This window comes from Nicotiana tomentosiformis, chromosome 1 (genome assembly GCF_000390325.3).
Source record: "Nicotiana tomentosiformis chromosome 1, ASM39032v3, whole genome shotgun sequence".
Taxonomy (NCBI): domain Eukaryota; kingdom Viridiplantae; phylum Streptophyta; class Magnoliopsida; order Solanales; family Solanaceae; genus Nicotiana; species Nicotiana tomentosiformis.
The window spans coordinates 19,263,139-19,283,400 of NC_090812.1; the positions used below are offsets into that span (position 1 = coordinate 19,263,139).

Below are 20,262 nucleotides of genomic sequence, written 5' to 3' on the forward strand. Positions count from 1 at the left end.
AACATTTGGGTAAGGATTCTTGAATTGTTTTTTATTAATATCTACTAATCCATTGTTAATTTCATCATTTAATTAAGAACTTGGGTTGAGAAATTTGGGGAAAAAGTTGAAAAGTTCTTAAACCGAATTTTGGGGTTTTGATTGAGGTTTTGTTATTGGATTTGAGTAATTTTTGCATGGGTGAACTCGTGGATGAATGGGTATTCAAAGTTTTTAACTTTTACCCGATTCCAAGGTATGGGCTCAGGTAGACTTTTTGGGGCGATTTTATAATTTCTAGTTAAAGACTTGATTTCATTAATTAGATTAGTTTCTTATAGTATGTAATTACTTTTGGCTAGATTTGAGCCATTTAGAGTCAGAAAGTCGAGGAAAAAGCATTCTTATTGACTGATTGAGCTTGGCTTGAGGTAAGTGCTTTGCCTAACCTTGTGTGGGGGAAATCTTCTTAGGATTTGATACTGTTGTGACAATTATGTGTTATGTGAGTATCGTGTACGCGAGGTGACGAGTGTGTAAACAAGCTATTTGGTGAAACTCTGGTTTTTACTAAACAATAACATGTTATATCTTAAATGAGTTATCCCAACATGGTAGTTATCATGTTTAGCTTAATATCGCATGTCTACGTGTCTTAAATACTTATTTGAAATCTGTGCTGCATGCTTAGTTGAATTCTTATTTTTCCTTGATTTTGTATTTAATCTTTAATTGTAGGATTTCTTGCTGTGAATTCGATGTTCCGTCGATTTTGAGTTGTGTGTTTACTTTTGGGACTACGAGGCGATACCTCGGGAGATCCTCTGTTGCATATTTACTTTTGGGACTACGAGGTGGTACCTCGGGAGATCCCCCATTGCATATTTACTTTTGGGACTACGAGGCGGTACCTCGGGAGATCCCTTGTTGAGTATTTACTTTTGAGACTACGAGGTGGTACCTCGGGAGTGTCCCTGTTATTTACCCCTATTTGCTGTGTAGTTTCCTCTTTCTGTATTTCTCATTGTTAAATTCTCTATCTTTCATTATAGTACTATATCTTCTGCCTTAATTATTATATTCCAGTAGGCCCTGACCTGACCTCGTCACTACTCTTACGAGGTTAGGCTTGGCACTTAATGGGTACCGTTGTGATGTACTCATGCTACTCTTCTCCACATATTTTGTGTACAGACCCAAGTATCTCCTACCAGTCCCGCTATTAGTAGAGAGTACGTGTTGCTGCTACCGAGACTTCAAGGTACATCTGCCAGCGTCTGCAGACCTCGGAGTCCCCCTCTATCCTTTTATGATATTCTTCTTTATTTTTCCTAGATACTGATGGATAGAGACAATTAGAATGAATCTTTAGAGCTTGTGACTTGTGACTACCGGGTTTTGGGAGTTGTCTATACCCGAGTTATTGGTTTACTTGTACATGTCGAGGGGCAGTTTTCTAGCTTTATCTATATATATACCTGTTGATGTTGAGGTTTAGTTATTAATTCTGTTGTTATTTCAGTTATTCCGCAACTAGACTTACCTAGTTTTAGAGACTAGGTGCCGTCACGACATCTTACGAAGGGAGATTTGGGTCGTGACAAATTTATTCCAACAATCATTGTCTCTTCAGGATAAATGATGACAAGAGAAAACACACACACACACACGTGTATGTGTATATATATATATATATATATATATATATATATATATATATATATATATATATATATATATATATATATATATATTCTCAGTTCCCGCTATTTTCTACTGTTCCCACCATTTCTCTTTATCTCGAACCTACCAGGCTCGATCAAGCCCTTGAAAGTTGATTATTAGGGTTATAACTTAATTAGAATTCACATTATAAGGAGATTTTAGCCACCATGCTATATTCTTACTATTGAAGATTCGTTATTATATATGAACAAATCAGGCAAGAAAAGAAAAAAAGGATGATCACACAAATAAAATAGGATTTGCTTCACCACCTTTTGTCTTTTGCTTTTTTCGATTAATAAAAGTTACCACCTTGGTTGTTTTAATTTAATTTGATTTAATTTAATTTTCATAGACTTAATATACAACTTTTCTTTTCATGTGAGCTAAATTTATCACGCAAATAAAATAAGATTTTTGGTAGGTTGGATATACTGTCCTACTCATCTCTTGTTTTTTTCAATTCATAAAGCTGACCATGCGTCCTGGTGCCTTTATTTTTGGCAGAATAGGTAAAGACCTCCCCGAACTTAAGACTTTTTAATGAGCGTACACCTTAACTATACGTGATTTTAATTACCCCTTATGCATACTTTTTCGGATGTTATTACCCCCCTAGCCTGTCACATGACAATGAAAGTTGGTTCAAATGGCTGAGTGCACGTGGGGGAGTATAGTTTTTGCCACATCAGTTGAATATTTCCCTTTCCCAATCCTAGAACCATCCCTAACGGTAATAAATGTATTTTTCCCCAAAAATAAAGACCCCAACGGTAACAATCCCATTCTGACCCCTATTTATTGTCTTATTTCTAATTCTTCAGCATTTTCTTTGTTCTCACATTTTTTGTCCATCCAAATTTCATCCCCCCAGATTTTGGCTCTTATTTTTTGCCCAAATAACAATTATTTTTTTTACTTGGAAGAAAGAAGATGAATGCTTTTTGTAGATGTGGCAAGCCAACTCCTTTAAAAGTTGCATGGACTACTGCAAATCCTGGACGACGATTCTTTGGATGTAGTCTTTATCCGAAGACAAATTCTTGTCGATTTATTCAGTGGTATGAACCTCCATTTTCGGAGCAAGCAAACATTGTTATTTCTGGGTTATTGAAGAAGACTAACAAACTATCGATGCCAATCTGATTTTTTAGTTTACTTTAGAATCTGATTTTGCTCATGTACAAATAATGGTTATCTGGTAGTATGTAATAGAAGTTAAGCAATATGATATGTTGTTCGACACTACTATGTCAACATATAGAATTGATTCCAATCACAATTTATATAAAAACAACCATCAGTATCCACAAAAACAACCAATCACAATCACAATATTTTGTCAACATAGCTGGTAATTTGACAAAGAAAGTCGAAATTTAACATCAAACAATAAAGTTAAACTATATTGTCCATATACAGCTAGACATACACATGACAAAAAAGTTCACAAAATAAAGTTATGCACCACCATCAGTATCCACAAAAAATAGATACCCTATAAATTTAACTAAAACAGTCACTCCACGAATTCAACAAAAAAAAAGTCTAGTATATCAAATACTACATCCAAACAGTAAAGAAATTCAAGTGGTCTTCTTGGAGGGAGATTTTCCCATAACCTTAGATCTTGTTTGTATTCCAGCGGATTGAGACCTTGTCTTGATTCTAGCCATTGCAGCTCGGACTTGAAGTTGTCTTTGAGTCACAGCTTCTTTCCCTTTCCATTTCAAACCTTTAGAAGGCTTATATCCAATATCACTAGTAACATGGATAGAATCAATTAAAGGGCCAATATAAACCTTTCTGGCTGAAGGAAAACCATGTTGATAACATTCAAACCACAAGATACATTTCAAAGTTAGACAATAACATCATATAGTATGTTAGACAATAAAATCTAAGGAAAAAAAAATAAATACACTTACATTAATACTTGTAAAACCAGAGTGTGCAACAAATAAACTATGTCCTTGAAGCCTAGGCCTCTTGTAGTGGCTTCTTCCCCCCCAGATCTTCAACAAATACACCATGTCCCAGATCTTCAACAGCTGAACATAGACCCTGCATAAAAATAAAGAAATAGTACTGCATAAAAACAGAAAAATAGTAGTGTTTAAACCAGAAAAATAGTACTCCCTCCATTTCAGTTTATGTGAACCTATTTCCTTTTTGGTCCGTTCCAAAATGAATGACCCCCTTCTAAATTTAGAAACAATTTAACTTAAACTTTCAATTCTACCCTTAATGAGAAGCTTTTATAATCACACAAATACTCTGGATACCTTTTTGACTTGTTTAGGACCACAAATTTCAAAAATCTTTATTTTTTCTTAAACTCCGTGCCCAGTCAAACAGGTTCACATAAATTGGAATGGAGGGAGTAGTATTCTAAACCAGAAAAATAGTAGTATTTAAATAGCAATATATACCTTTTGCATGTCACTTATCATGGTGAGTTCCCTGCCATCTCCCAAGTTCAAACCAGTTTGCAATAACCTGAGGAGCCAACTCCATGCTTGCTTTTTTCAGTGCCTACAATAGCCCAAGCTATTGGGAACATTTGGTTATTCCCATCCTTTGCTACTGCTGCCAACAGTTGCCCTTTACAAACACCCTTTAAAAAATATCCATCTAACCTTATACATCTCCTACAACCCTCCATGAACTCTTGCTTCATAGCTACAAAACAAATGTAGAAACTGGAAAACTGCTTTTGCCCATCATCTGTGTCTGTCAATTTTACTGCACATGTGCTACCAGGATTTGTTTGAGTAGCATATCCCTATAGTCCAGAATCCTACCAATCTCAGCAACATGATCCCCCATAATTTCTTTCAACACAATATTTTTGGCCTTCAAATAAACAGCCTTACCAACATATAAACCAAGCTTTTTTCTCACCATATCCTGAATTTTCCAACCTTTAATTCTAGGTTGTGAGGTAATTCTATCTTTGAACTGCTTTGCCACATATTGTGAATTACACAGATAGTTGTAAGTGGTTTTATGGCATTTGTATCTTGGATTATAAGTCTTGATTGTGAAGTTTGTACTCCTATCTTCCTTGCTAGCAAACAACAACCAAGGACAATCAGTTTTGCATTTAACTCTGACCCTATGTAGCTCATTGGGATCCTTAACTAGCTGAATACCTTTCTTTATAGCATACTTGGTAACTGCTTCTCTAAATTCTTTCACATTCTCAAATACCATCCCCGGTTGCCAAGTAACAATTTTGGCAGAAGGATCATAAACCACTCTATTTATTTTTTTCCTTCCCCTTAACTGTCCTATATTGTCTTTCCCATCTACATCATCATCAGATACATGATCACCCTTCCCTTCCAGATCTGATGCAGATTCAAAACTATCTGGATCTGAACTATCATAGTAAGGCTCATCATCACCTCCTAATTTGTCTCTCATATTTTTTTTTGGGCTGGTCTATGTTCTCATAACCTTCATCAACTCCAACTTCACCTAAAAATCCATCAGATTTTTCCTTCCTAAGTTTTCTCCTATTCTTTTGTCTATATTTCTTCAGATCTTCTTTAACAACCCTCAGCTCTTCATGGACATCACTTCCATAATCAAATGGCCTCTCAGATTCATCACCAGATGCTATTTTTTCTTCTTCTCCAGTAGGTTCTACCTGTTAAGAATTAGCAGTAGTGTCCTCTACATCATCATCAACAACAGATTCTTCTTCCTCTGAAGAGGAAGTCCAATCTATGGGTGAATCCTCTTCTTGAGTGGTATTCAAAGGAGAAGGTAACCCTAGATCTGAATTTGCAGCAGTAGTATTTAAAGGAGGACCACAGGGAACAAAAGATTCCCTATTGTCTTGTAGTGTGCTGGAAGATGCATTAAAAGGCTCACCCACATGGCTTATTTGGCTACCCTCTATAGCATCCACCTCCTCAAATTGTGAGTCAGAAGAGACAAAAATGTTTATTGTGTCCCCATTATTTAATAATATAGCAAGGTCCATTAAATTCATATCTTTTGTTAATTCAACCAAATTGCCACCCTTAGCACTCATAATATAAGTTTTTCCTAACTTTGTAATCCCAAAATCCTTAGCATAATAAGATAACACTGATATTGACAAGTGGTTAGAGTCGACATTAGTTACATGTTCAACCCTACCCCCAACATATAGAGGTCCTACCTCACTACCAATATCCCACCAATTTTTCATCTTAAATTCAAATACTTAGTATCCATGGGACCCTACACAACAATAAAAAAAGGTAAAAAAAATAACTTTCAAGACATACATATACACAAGATTACAAATAAATAGTAAAAAAATTAACAAACAACAAAAAAGCCCTGATTTAACCCTAATCGGCATGCATGCAAAAATCACAATCAACATAAAAGCCCTGATTTAACCCTAACAGAAAGAGGCACACATACATTCAATTGCGGGGTGAAAACAGTAGAAATTTTGGCGAGAATCAAAAAAACCCAGTAGCGTTTAGCAGCACCTCAACGGAGAGCCCTATCGACTCACAAAATCAAGCTCAAGCACTCACAATCGTCTCTGTCATTGATGGGAGTGAAGTGGTGAGAAACCCTAGTTTTTCTATGTTATCGAACAAATGAACTGATGGTAAAAGGGATGGGTTAAATTTGAGGGATTAATTTTAAAGGTGGGTCGGGTATTCTAATTGGATACCCGAATTATTCCAACGTGTACAACCATATCAGCAAGCATTTAAATGTATACAGTGCGTGTATTCACGATAGGAAGGTTTACTAGGTTAGGGGGATAATAACATAAGCGTAGGGGGTAATTAAAATCACGTATAGTTAAGGTGTACGCTCATTAAAAAGTGTCAAGTTTAGGGAGGTCTTTACCTATTCTGCCTTTTTTTAACGTTTTGTAGTACACTTAGTAATATCTACCTACAACAAATAATAATCACAAGATGCATTGATCATAAAAGTAACATAATAACTATATGTAACACAACTAGCTTGCAGCTGTATATAATTGCTGAAGTACTAGCTAGATATTTGATAGCTAAAATGGTGGGCGTTTTTCTAATCAGATGAAGCAATTTTCTACACTTTGGGATTAAGGAATGCCAATGGGATTGAAGTTGTCGGTTTAGTGGTCTTTATGGGGTAAAATTAGTTGATAACAGATGGTCGAATGATAACATGACACGTGGAATCGAAGATAGGCAAAGGACGAGCGGTGAAACAGCCAATACCATATACAACGGGTGTGACCGGTGCCAGATAAATTCCAAAGGGAAGCAGTTGACGATAGAAGTTTAAAGGTTTGTCATCGGATAACATCAATGAGGGAATACTCGCTAACATTAAATGAGTGACCATTACAAAGAATATTTGTATTCAAAGACTGTCGTTATACATTTATCAATATCACTTTTATTATCATTTAAAGAAGACTTGATCCTAAGATCTTGTTTTCCTAGGTAGAGCTATAAATAGTGGGGTTAACAGCCATTGTAAGAAAAAAAAATTATGTACGAAAAAGCTATGCTTTACTATTTTGGTTCTCACTCTTTACTGTTTAGCTCTCGAAGTAACAACTTTATCATTACTTTATTATTATTTTTGCCTCTGCTCTCGCAAAGACTGAGTTCGGAACCATGCATGTTATTTTCTTTAATTCCAGTCGCTAAATCTTAGTTTTAATCTTATTTCTTTATCACTTTTTGGATCAAATCGATTCGCTTCTATAACAACGTTACAAATTTAATTGTACCGTTTTAGTGGTAAACAGTTTGGTACCCACCGTGGGGCATAGACAGTTGCACAATTGCTTTGATTCATTTGTTTATTGCTAACAAGTTTTGGTTCTTTCCTTAGTAGAAATCAGATATGGCAGTTAATGATATTAACAACACACACAACGTTGAGGATGTGAGCATGTAATTTTTGCTCAATATATAAAATTACTCCTAAATATTTCAAAGTACCTTTTAATTATTTTTATAGAATTTTAGGATTTTTTTATTATTATTTATTTTTATAGAATTTTAGGATTTTTTTTTATTTTTATTTAATTTGTTTTGTGCGTGTTGATGTTGGTACATCTTTAATAAAATTTATATCATAAAAATGACAAAAAAAAATATTTTACATTTTTAGATCTTAGTTGCATTTACGCGCATGATTTAATTGTATTTCTAGATTATAAAAATCACACACACACACACAAAATCATTAGTCATTTTAGTTTGAAGGATTTTATTTTGGTTTTAACTAATTAGAATTTTTCATTAATTCACAAATTTAGCTAATTAATTAGTTTAATTGTAGGTTCAAAATAGGTACAATTAGAGTATTAAATAAGTGTTCAAATTTGAAAATAAAACAAAGAAGGAGAGAGGCGAGGGCTGTTGTGCCGATTTAGCAGGCCCAATTCTAACTCATTACCCGCCCCAGTCCATTTCTCTACCTGGTCCGGCCTCCTCAACTTTCAGGCACCCAAACGACGTAGTACCTTATTAATACTACGTCGTTTCTTCTTCTTCACTTACAAAAACGACCCCAGCTCCCCAAACCAGAGATAGAGATAATCCACCCCCTTCACACAAAAACACTCTAGCCGCCCCTAATTCCCCTATCCTCTCACGCATTGACCAGACTCACGCAAAAAAAAAAAAACACGATATTCACTATCTCTGCACACACAATTCTCACCTCTCTTGGATTCATGGATACACATTCATTCACGCATCCTAACTTCCTTCACACTAAAAAGCGCTCAAATGAAGATCTGAAATCACAAAAAAAGAGGGCCAAAAACAAAAGAAAACTAGGATTTCGAAGAAGATTTGGGGAGTAATTGATTACTGAAGTTTCAAAATTCAAATTCCTCCTCCCTGGATCTATAAAAGGCTGCTGAATCTCGAATTTTGTGGATGTTTGTTGCTGTTTGATGTTGTTCTGTACCGGAACTTGTTCATGTTGCTCTCTTTAGCTAAGAGGTAAACTCAGAAGAGCCCTTTGTATTTTGTTGTATTTATCGATGACCGGACTCCTGTTTCTATAACAAATGGAAGAAAAGTTTTTGTTATTATAGTTTAGTCCACATTTTGTTATTGTAATTGAGTCCTGTACTTATTTCACTTTCAGTCCCTACAAGTGGCTATAGGATTAGTTGGCACGTGTCCCATTTAGTCCCATTTATTAGGAGTTTTTGTCTTATTTATTTCCATATATTTCCTTTTTCATAGCTATGTTGAATGAAAATTGAGTATTTGTTTTTCTCTGCATTTTCTTTATTTCTTTCTTTTAATTCTTGTTTTCAACGATTCCAACGTGGGAATCGTTACATTTGGTATCAGAGCCGACGATTCTCGGCTGTTCATCTTCGTTAATGGAGGATAGACAGAAAATTGTGGATTCCGGCAGAGCTTAGAATCAATTCGAGCAGCAGATTCAAGCTTTTATTGACAGAACAAACAAAAAACTGCAGAAGAATGGTATCAAAATCGTTTCCGCACCTTCAATAGTTCACCAAATCATTATGACTTTCAAAGGTCGGAGAGTGAGCAGTGGGTTTTCTGTGACCCGTATGCATATCATCAGTATTCCGGTATAAATTCTAAGTTTTTATGGAGGTTCCTATGGTTATTTCACTGGTGGATTCAACCCAGCGGATGGAGGGCAGAATTATCTCGATTCAACCACAAATGCTTACTCTTACCAGGTTCCATATGCTTATCAGGTCGACAATAACAATCCGGGCTTCTATTTCGTTCAGTTCCGTGATGGTTCTCTGGTGTCTATGACTGCCGCTAGGCTAGACAGCTTGCTCAACTTTTGTCCCGATTATTTGGGGACTAATTGCTCACAAATAAATTTTCAACCACTTAAAGCACCTCTTGGTGCATTTGAAATGGGTTATATGACCATTTTGAGACTGATCGTTCCTTAGCAAGCAATGATTCAACAATGGAAGAGGAATATTTAGTAAGCGAACATTCAGAAATTAAGGAAGATCAGGTGTTTGACAAATTGCCACCACGGTTGCCAACACAGAACGTCACTGCTGATTCCCTGGTATCACCATTGTTTCCTTTACTGTCCATTCCTAACCAAAATGCATCGAAACCAGCTTATAGAGATGAGGACTTTCCCACAGAAGATGACAATGAATATGATGAAGGTTTAGAAAGCAATGGACGCCAAGTGCTTGATAAAAGTCCCCAATTGAATGAAATTGTTTCGCCAGTTGCTACGCCAGTATTGGGTACTGAAATTACCGAGATACATCATACATCCCTCGCATTTTCTAATTGTAATAAGTACTAGGTGTTTGAATGTCCTCAAAAGAACAAAACTGTGTTGCCTACTGAATTTTGGTCAATGAGAACGAGGGAGGGTGAGGTTCTATCTAAGGATAAGGAGGTACCAATTGAGATCAAAAGTGACAATGAAGAAAATTCTGAAAATGAAGAGACCCAGGTGTTTGATAAATATTTTCAGGGAGAAAAAGCGGGACTTCCTGCTAGTATCGTGACATTGACCGATGAAGCTCTTACCAAAGCTCAAATTGAAATCAACTGGAAGAGTTTTATATTAACAGAACTTTGTCTATCTGAGCTAAGAGGAAGATTCTCTAGTGCTATTAATCAGGCCATGCGAGAGGAGTTGAACAAAAGTGAACGACTCAAGATAATAACTCACAGGCGCTTCAAGAACAACGTGACAAGTTGGTTCAAGACAATTAATCCGGTTCATGACAAGATGGTTTGTGATAGTGTGGTGAGTCGAAAAGAAGCTATTGCTATGGTCAAATTCAAGAATGACGAGACAGAGGAGACAAAGTCATTCCAGATGCACATTGTATTTAACCTGGAGGAATTAACATTGAATATGGTCGTTGGCCCTCCTCTTTCATTATGTTGCGACATTACTTTTGCTTGGGCTAGACAAGTGAATCTCACTAGATATTTGCTAGTAGGATCTGTGAGTGAATCAAATGAAGCATCTGAAGTGGGCGTGGCAATAACATTAACTGATTTAGCTCGAGGTATGTTTGATTCGGATGAATCAATACAAAGTTCTTTTACTGCTAGTTTTATGTCCACATTAGGATGCTTATACATGCTTGTTTTCATTGGAATCACATTGATACCTTGTTGGGCACAGGGAAGATGAGGGTACTAGCAACCAGGTTTTTATCATGTGCTCTCGCAAACTCTTCTTCACGGAAGAGTGATCATTTCTTACATAATCATTTTGAGAATCTCCTTACAATTTATTCTTCTCCTCATCCTATTCTCCGTCACCTTATCTCTATTTCTATATCTCTTTATCTATCAATCTTCCCATTTATCTATTTATCTCTCTTCCTCTATATTTCTCTATTTCCCTTCTTCTGAAGTCAGTCATTCTGTTGAGATTGATTCTACTGGGAACTTTCAATCCTTGATTGTTAACTCTGCAGTCTTTGCTTGGAAGTTGATACCTTAGTTGTTGCGCTTGCTTGGGTTGTTGCTTTAATTCTTAGGATTAGGTTTATCAGATGCTATGAAGAGATCACAGATATAGTATCTCCCTTGATTATTCTGTGCAATATTGAACAGTTCATTTGTTCTGTAACAAGTATTAGGCAGTTTAGAGGTTCGAATAGAAAAGTTATTGTGGCTTACAATTTGGGAGGAGGAACCTTTATTGAATCAAGGTTGGAGGTCAGTGATGAGGTGTTGCCTACTGTGAGTAATATCTATCTTGGCAGAGTTGGTTTCCTAGAAGAAGCTCTCAAGCTTATTAAGGCTATATCTGTTTCCTCGACTAATTTTGAGGTATCATTTCGTGCTGGAGAAGATTATCACAAAGTGGTAGTAGCTGAAGCCTTTGTCTTTTGGTGGGGTGAGGAAAGTGTTTTCACGTTTGATCTTGGTAAGGGCTATGGACTATCGAGTGTGAATGCCATTGCTGGCCAATCTTTAAAGTGGAACACATGATATGAGAATCATGATTTTGCTTATGATAGTATCGTAATAATTGGAGATGTTGCTACAGTAGATATGCAATCAGCTGCTTATTGGAGTGGTTTCAACAGGGAAAGAACTACTATGAAAGTGCTACCAGTTCACTCCTTAGAAGCTATGTTCAAAAGACCTTTGTGGAATTCCTCTGTGAAGTCAGTAGAGGCCTGTAAGAGTGAGAGCTATGCAGTAGACAGTACTACATTCCTTAGGGGCTAAAGAAGATTTTCATTGATATAGAAATGCTTGTATTAGAGGCACTTTGTGTTTTTGCAATTACTCCAAATCGTGCAACACCAGAAGCAAACATTGAGACCCAACATGAGAAGGGAACAAACATTCTTTCATAGAATATTGGTTTAAAACATCAAGGGTTCTGTTGTAAGCCATGAAGTGGAGGAATCTGTCAAAAGCCTTTATCTTTGTATGATGGTGGTCCTTGCAATTGCTGGCAGGAAGTTTATAAATACTAGGTAAAAAGAATAAAGATATCCCTGCTCATGTTATTTTCTCCCTACACTATGAATTTGTTAAGAATGAATTTTTTAAGTACAAGCTCAAGAATTCTCACTAGGACAAGAAACTTAAAAGTGCCTCACAGTAATCACCCATTTTCAAATTTCAATTTTTCTAACCTTGAGGACAAGGTTGTTTTAAGGGTGATGGATTGTAACGAATGGAAGAAAATGTTTTGTTATTATAGTTTAGTCTACATTTTGTTATTGTAATTGAGTCATGTACTTATTTCACTTTCAGTCCCTACAAGTGGCTATAGGATTAGTTGCCACGTGTCCCATTTATTAGGAGCCTTGTCTTATTTATTTCCATGTATTTCCTTTTTCATAGCTATGTTGAATGAAAATTGAGTATTTATTTTTCTCTGCATTTTCTTTCTTTCTTTCTTTTAATTCTTGTTTTCCATTCTCATGACGATTCCTGGAATCGTTACAGTTTCTTACTTGAAATAGTGTCTAGCTGTCGATTCAATGTTTGTTTGCCTTTGAGTGTTTCAACAGATTCCTCATGTGTTAGATTTAATTTATAATGAGTTTACTTGTGCGACTTGTGATTTTGAGAATTAATTTATATACCAACAGATCTGTGCTCAAGTATGTTGAAGTATGGATATGCTTATTCATTTAGAGTAAGATCTAAAGTTGAGAGTCACATGCTAAATAAAGATTTGAAAGGCAATAGCATCAAGTCATAAGTTTGATTAATGTTTAATTGGATTTGAGATTTACAGGAGGCGTGAGAGAGTATTTGTTTGTGTAACAATATCCATCACAAATGTGCCTTTAAAACCCGAACTGGTTCCTACTCAACTTCTTTTTATTTGACTTTAGAAATTAAGTAAAATAGAATAAGGCTTCTTCTCTACATCACTCATCAATCTTCCTTAAATAAATCACAACGGTTAAGTTCCAGATGCATTTTTCATAGGTACTCAATCAAATCATATATATGACTCTAAATGAATTTCATACTACCTGGCACAATTTAATCTCAAAGTAGCTTTAGGAAAGTAAACCATTCAAGAACACGCTAATATGATTAATAAAAAATCATCCTGACTATGGGTACAGTTCCCGTGGCATAGTCATGATACGTAAATCCCAACTCAAGTGCGCATTCACGCTGCTTGACCACAACTTCAAATTATTAAAATAAACATGTTGTGAATCACGGCTACGTTTCACGTGGCGTGATTTGCGACAAGTGCGCGACACCGTGAATTGTTCAAATAATTATATAATTATTTAAAATAATTAAAAGCGGTATAGAAGTGGTAACGCATAAAAAGTTTTAAACATATAATAATTAAGATAATTAAGCCAAATATTAATTATTAAGCGACCGTGCTAAAATCACGAAACTCGGGAGTGCCTCACATCTTCTCCCGAATTATCAGAATTCCTTACCCGATCTTCTCTGTCCGCAGACCATAAATAGAGTCAATTTCCTCGATTTGGGATTTTAAAATAAACCGGTGACTTGAAAAACCATAATAATTATTCCAAGTGGTGACTCTAATTAAATAAATAGTCTCATTTTGAATTATATCACTTTAATTGGAAAAACTCTCTATCTTTGGAAAAAGAGGTATGACAGCTCAGACGACTTTATTGGGGACATGAACCCGTTCAGGGCCTTTATCTTCTTTAGGCTCCCCTTCGGTTCCCAAATACTCGAAACTAGTATTCGAGAAGTCATTTGCAATGGGCCGAGTAGGAAGATTTTCACGAGCAGTCAACTCTAGTTTTCGGGCCTTGGCAATGCAATCATCAATATCGGCAATGCTAGCTTTGGCCATCTCAAAGGTCTTCCTCTTCATGTGGTACATGGTGTAAGTCTTCTCGAAGACGAGGGAATCTTCTTGGTCCTGGAGTCTTGCTCGGAGTTTCTTGATTTCGGCCTGAAGCCCTTCTCTTTCGGCTCTCATGGCGCCAAGGCATGAGTCAAGCTCAACATTTGAAAATGAGTGGAGCCAGTTTTACTCCATGAGCCTCTTCTATTTTTTGCCCTCTTCTCCTCGCCAGCGTTGGCCTCTTCGGTTTTGCAGCGCAAGTTGGCCTTCAAGTTATTGATTTTCTCCTCAAAGGTAGACTCATGCTCGACAACAAAGATGGTAGCAGCGTGAAGTTCAACCCACTTAGCATTAGTTTTTTAAGCTTTTCATGTAATTGAGCAGCTTCTTGGTTGTGGGTCATCCCATCTTACTCGCTCTACTATAACCGGGCCTCAAGCTCGTCCATCTCTGTAACATTTGCCACCAGCACCGGGAGATGCACGACAATCTGGTTCCATTCAGGTAAGAGTTGATCCCGATCAGAAGCAAGTCCTTGTTTGTCAAGGATCTACCTTTGCAGGTCGTCAGAAGCAAGAACGTTGGCCTATAAAGAGAAGGTTAAAGCTAGTATTACCATTGTAACACGTAAGCAGAAAAAAAGATAGGAGGAAACTAGTATGGTACATCCGCCAAACAGTGCATATTGTTACTTATCAGGCACTCCCCAGAAAGGGTGCCCATCTTCTTCTAATCCTTCGCCAAGGCCAACGACTTCATATAGTTGGCAAGCTCCACCGGCCTGGAAAGGAAATGACACTTCTTCAAAACTGAAAGGGTGGCGCTTCGCCTCCCTTGGGGATCTTGAGAAGGTATAGCATAGGTACTCCCTAAGTTCCCGTGGTCAGGAGACCGAGGAGGAGAGGCATCCCTTTCTTGATTAGCTGGTGCCGGTAGAGGAGATGCAGTTGGTGTTGTTGGCGAAAGAGCATCTAACGTCGGTGTTGATTGTTATTTGCTTGGTGGTTGGGGGCAGAAGAGGCTCAAGGTCTGAACCCCTTGGACCAGAGACAATAATTGTAGTCGTGAAGCGAGAATCAACATTCTCGACTAGGTCTATCTCCCCTCAAAGCGCTTGAGTTTCCTCTAATGTTGGATTTTGAAGCTCCCTCGGCTGAGCATCCGGTTGAGCTGATAAAGATCTCCTTTGAAGGAAAGACTCTTCATCACTGGCTTCCCCTTCATCAACTAGGACCACTGTGGCACGCTCAGATGGCATTTTCTTTGCCCTCTTCTCTTGAGGCACAACCGATGAGGAGCGTCTTCTCTTCGGTTCTTGTTCTCGGACTGGGGACTCAGAGAGGAGGCACCTTCACCGGAGGCTTGGACAAATCCACGAGCTCTATTTCGGGCAAGGGCATTTTGCAACACCTTCCTAGCTTTCTCGGGGTCATCTAAGGTGTCGACTTCGGGGTAGATGACAGAGCCCCTCAGAAGCCCTGTATTAGGCAAAAATGGAGTTAGCAATTTATTCATGAGATTTATTGTGTCCAAACGAGAATAAAAGAAAGAAGGACTTAGCTTACGATGGTGCTTGGCCTTCCACCCGTATTAGAGGGACATTTCCTTCCACCGTCGGGATTCTGAAATTGTAATTTCTAGAATTTTCTAAACCCATTGGTCCATGCCTTGGAGTAGGTAACTTGCTTTACCATATCTGGGGTGAGGATTTCAATATTAGGGCAGTTGTAGTCCTCCTTCACAATTGGGATACTAGACGGGCAAATGGAGGTAGGATACCTACGAACTAGCCAAAACCGGTGGCCTTGAGAAGTTGCAGAAGGGATTTTTCTTGAAGATCATTGCGATGCTGAGATGATATGGTATGATGGTGCTAACAGTGGGAGGATCAGACTTGACGTCGACCTCCTTGTCTTTGTTTTTCTTCGGGCCTCCACCGAAGAGATGGCCGTTGTTTCTGAAGAAAGCAATGTAAGAAGACATAGTGGTAAAAGGTTTTCAAAAAAAAATTATGAGAAAGTTGAAGGTGTGAAAGGTTTCTAAGCAAATGCAGAAAAGAAGAAAGACTTATAAAAGTTGTAAAAGTAAAAATGATGAATAGCAGAGAAGTTATAGACGGCATAAATTGTGGTCATGATTACCTTGAAAATCGGCGAAATATTTGTTGAATTGCGGGGCAATACGTATTCGCGGTATTAAATACGAGAAGGCGTTCGTCCTTTCAAGCGTCAGAGACTGTTCAGGAACTTTTCCGCCAAGAAAGGAATCTTTACCTACTTCCCGGTAACACTAAGTTACGTCACCAAAAAGTAGGGGGACTATTTGTATGTGGTAAAATTGGTTGATAACAGATTGTCGAATGGTAACATGACACGTGGAACCGAAGATAGGTAAATGACGAGCCGGGAAACAACCAATACCGTATACAACAGGTGTGACCAGTACCGGATAAATTTCGAAGAGAATGTACTCAATGATAGAAGTTCAGAGGTTTGCCATCAGATAACATTCAATTAGGGAATATTCACTAACATTAAATGAGCGAATATTTGCATTCAAGGCATGTTGTTTATATATTCATCAATATCACTTTTATTCTCATTTAAATAGGGGTTTGATACTAGGATCTTGTTTCCCTAGATAGAGCTATAAATAGTGGGGTTAAAAGCCATACTAAGAGAAGAAAATCTGTACGAAAAAGCTATACTTTACTATTTTGATTCTCACATTTTACTATTTAGCTCTCAGAGTAACAGCTTTATCATTGTTTTCTTATTATTTCCGTCTATGATTTCGGAAAGGCTTACTTCAAAATCAAGCATGTTATCTTTTTTTAATCTCAGTCGTTAAATCTTAGTTTTAATCTTATTTCTTTATCGCTTTTTGGATCAAATCGATTTCCTTATTTATAAACCACGTTACAAATACAACTATATCGTTTTAGATCAACAAGGTCCTTGCACATTGTGATTTGGTGTGTATAGGAAGGATTAGTGGTTTAGTTTATTCTGATATGGTGTGTATAGGAAGAACTAGCGGTTTAGCTTTATACCTATATAAAATATAATTTAGCAACGACTGTTTTCACGAGCAGTTTTAAATTTTGCACATCTTGGGATACACATAAAACTCAAAGCACAAATTTCAGAGTTTGCTGGCAATTTCTGAAAATGATACTTTGCTCTTTCTATTTCAAGAGAAAAAGACAGAAGTAAAACGAGTCTGGGAAGAAATAAAATTTACGACCCTTCAACTACTCTATCATTTTAATTTTATCATATGCTTCTGACGAGAACAACACTTATTAGAATTTAGAAAGCAATATAAGACAGTTCAAATACATAGTGAAATTAAAGGAGTACGAATTGTATTACATCTCATCTATAAACTTAGGGTGTTAATAGAGAAAATATAGACACACACGCATGTCTATTAATTAATTATAATCATTTACTATTTATACAACGAGTCCTCTCACGTTACATTCATGCGTGTGATTGACTTTTTACAAATATGTAAACGCAAATTTTGATGATTATTAATAGTGATACTTCATTATACCATTTTAAATTTTAAATTGTGACAAGTTAAGCTATTGAAGAGTAGACACATTTATTTCTACTATTTGTTTATTCCTTTCTGCAACAAAATAAAACTAGGTCTAAGAGGACTACCGTGTGGCGTACGTGTGACATAATATATAGTCAAAATTTTGCCCCTAGACCAAGCTCAGTTACTCCTTTAAGATAAGAGATTATAAAAAGAGAAGACCTGAACAAATCAAAAGAGAAGTTCTTGACAGTTCAAAAAAATAAACAAAGAAAAGAAAAAACGTCATGTGCTTTGACAGGTCTTGCGAGAATTTAATTTGGACGAAAAAGAAAAGAAAAAACGTGCTATTGCAGGAGTCGGAGGGCATCAAAATCCCGTTGATGGATAGGAGAATATTTATTTCATTTGCACCTACTCAATTAATCTAATTTTAAAATTCACAAATAAAAACTTAATTAGTTATAATTAATACTGTCTCTCTTCTCTTTTACTATTCTATTTATTAAGGGTTTGTATAATTACTAAACTATCCTTGACAATAATTATTAAAGTTGCAACTCCAATAAATTTGAAAACTGTGGGTATGGAAGAAAATAATAGATCTTTTTTGATTTGCTAAAAGGACAAGTAAATATGAAAATTTATATATTTAGTATAATGGACTAGTAAAAGAGAATGGAGAAAATATATACTATAAGAGTTGATATAAACACCAATATGTGCCTTGCAAGAAGTTATAGATCTAGTCGAGTGATGAACTAGACATATTGGGTTTTGAAATTAATATTATTAATTCTATTTATACTTGTTTTTAGTATATATAGTCAACTCTGAAACACGGTATTCTATCAAATATGTGGATGGATTTGCAATTGCACAAAATATACCAATTCTTCCACTTTCCTCTTGCCCTCTCAAGAAGTTTAACAAATATCCAACGTTCAACCAAACCATGCCTAATTCGTTTTACTGTATGCATGTCTCGTCCTGTTTCAGTATCCTACTCCTGATCTTTTAAAAAAGAGTTTAATTAACTAGTATACACCATCAGTGTAAAATAATTTGTATACATATATATACACTATTACATCATTTAAAAGATAATAATAGGTAACTGTATAATAAGTTGAAGCAGTCACTTGAAAATTAGTACGATAAGAAACATGCATGGTAGAACAACATATTTAAATTCATTAGTTGTGTAAAATTTCTTTACACTGTCAATATATATAGCAGTTGAATCATTTTTTTTTAAAAATGTTGTCTTAAAATGAGGACAAGTTTTATTTCCCCAAACGACCTATTAAGTTTGATTAATTCAATGGCAATGGAAGGAGGAGAATTAGACGCTAACCTTGTAATTTTAGTAATATTATTCTAATTTTTATGTCTTTGAAAATGCAGGGAATGGAACCAGCAAGATGAACTGCTTAGGAGAAGTGAAAAATCTGATGATGGAGAACTTAGCCATGAACATGTTTCATTTTAAATATTTTTGCATATCTTGTACGGGACTATTCTTTATGTTCTTACCTAATTCAATGAAATAAATACAACAAATTTCACCTGTTAAGATAATAGAGGCTCATTGTACTATTGATAGTTACTTCATAGATTAATCAAACCAGTTTATAAGAGGATCTGAGGGTTTGAATCTCTCTCTTTTTTTTTTTGCAAACTCTACATATACATACAATTTTAATGACAAAATATTTAATATTGGAATGAAATAATGATAAGCAAAACTGAGAATGAAAATAAGAATTTATTTTAATATAGTCTATCCCAACTTATTTGTGTGATGCATGAAAATTGACAATTAATTAAAATGTGGCAGTTATATCGTTTAAGTAAAATTTAATAATATGTGGGCTTTTATTGATGTAAGATTTCTTTCCTTTACCGAGTTAGTTAAATCGCAATCACTATTTTCTAGAATTAATTTTTTGTATTAATTATTTTTATAATTCAAATACATTCTTTGATAATATTTATGTGATCTTTTAAAAAATATGCGCAACGTGCACGAATACCTTTAGCGAAATATTTTTCGTTTTTTTATCCTTTAATATAGAGTTCACGCTCAATAAAATAGTCGTTTAATTAATTTCTTAATATTTTAGATATTGAAATCAACTAAAACTTTATCTATTAAAACTTTCGTTTTTGAACTATTATGTAGAAAATCTATGATGACCCGATAGGTCATCTAGAGTTTTAAACCTTAATTTTATATTTCGAAACCTCAAACAATTTCTTTTAGCCTTTCTCGATTAGCGTGCATAATTCGTGTATTTTTTCGAAAGGCTTTTATGTGAAAAAATTGATTATATGTGACTTTATGCCTTAAAAATCTATTTGAGTTGAATTCGGTCAATATTTTGAACAAACGGATTCAGATCCGTATTTTGGCGGTCCCAGTGGGTCTGTATCGTGATTTGTGACTTGAGCGTATGCCCGAAATCGAATTCAGAGGTCCCTAACTCGAGTTATCGCATTTTGTCAAAAATTTGAAGTTTAAAGGTTTAAAGACTTTAAAGATTTAACTAAAGTTTGACTTTGCTGCTACCGGGTTCGGATTTTGGTTACGGAGCTTGGTATAGGTTCATTACTATATTTATGACTTCTCCGCAAATTTTGGTGCAAAACGGAGTTGGTTTGACGTGATTCGGACGTCCGGTTGTTAAAATAAAAAATCTTAAGTTTCAT

General features: G+C 35.8%; 2 long non-coding RNA genes across 2 annotated transcripts; both read left to right on the forward strand.

Annotated features, from left to right (window-relative positions):
* Positions 1-8,150: 8,150 nt before the first annotated feature.
* LOC104112313 (uncharacterized) lies at positions 8,151-12,578 on the forward strand. The gene is made up of 2 exons (XR_011409073.1): positions 8,151-8,681; positions 9,042-12,578. It is a non-coding gene; the product is annotated as an uncharacterized lncRNA (long non-coding RNA).
* Positions 12,579-18,430: 5,852 nt separating this feature from the next.
* LOC138905625 (uncharacterized) lies at positions 18,431-19,193 on the forward strand. Its single transcript, XR_011413572.1, has 2 exons — positions 18,431-18,524; positions 18,958-19,193. It is a non-coding gene; the product is annotated as an uncharacterized lncRNA (long non-coding RNA).
* The last annotated feature ends 1,069 nt before the right edge of the window (positions 19,194-20,262 follow it).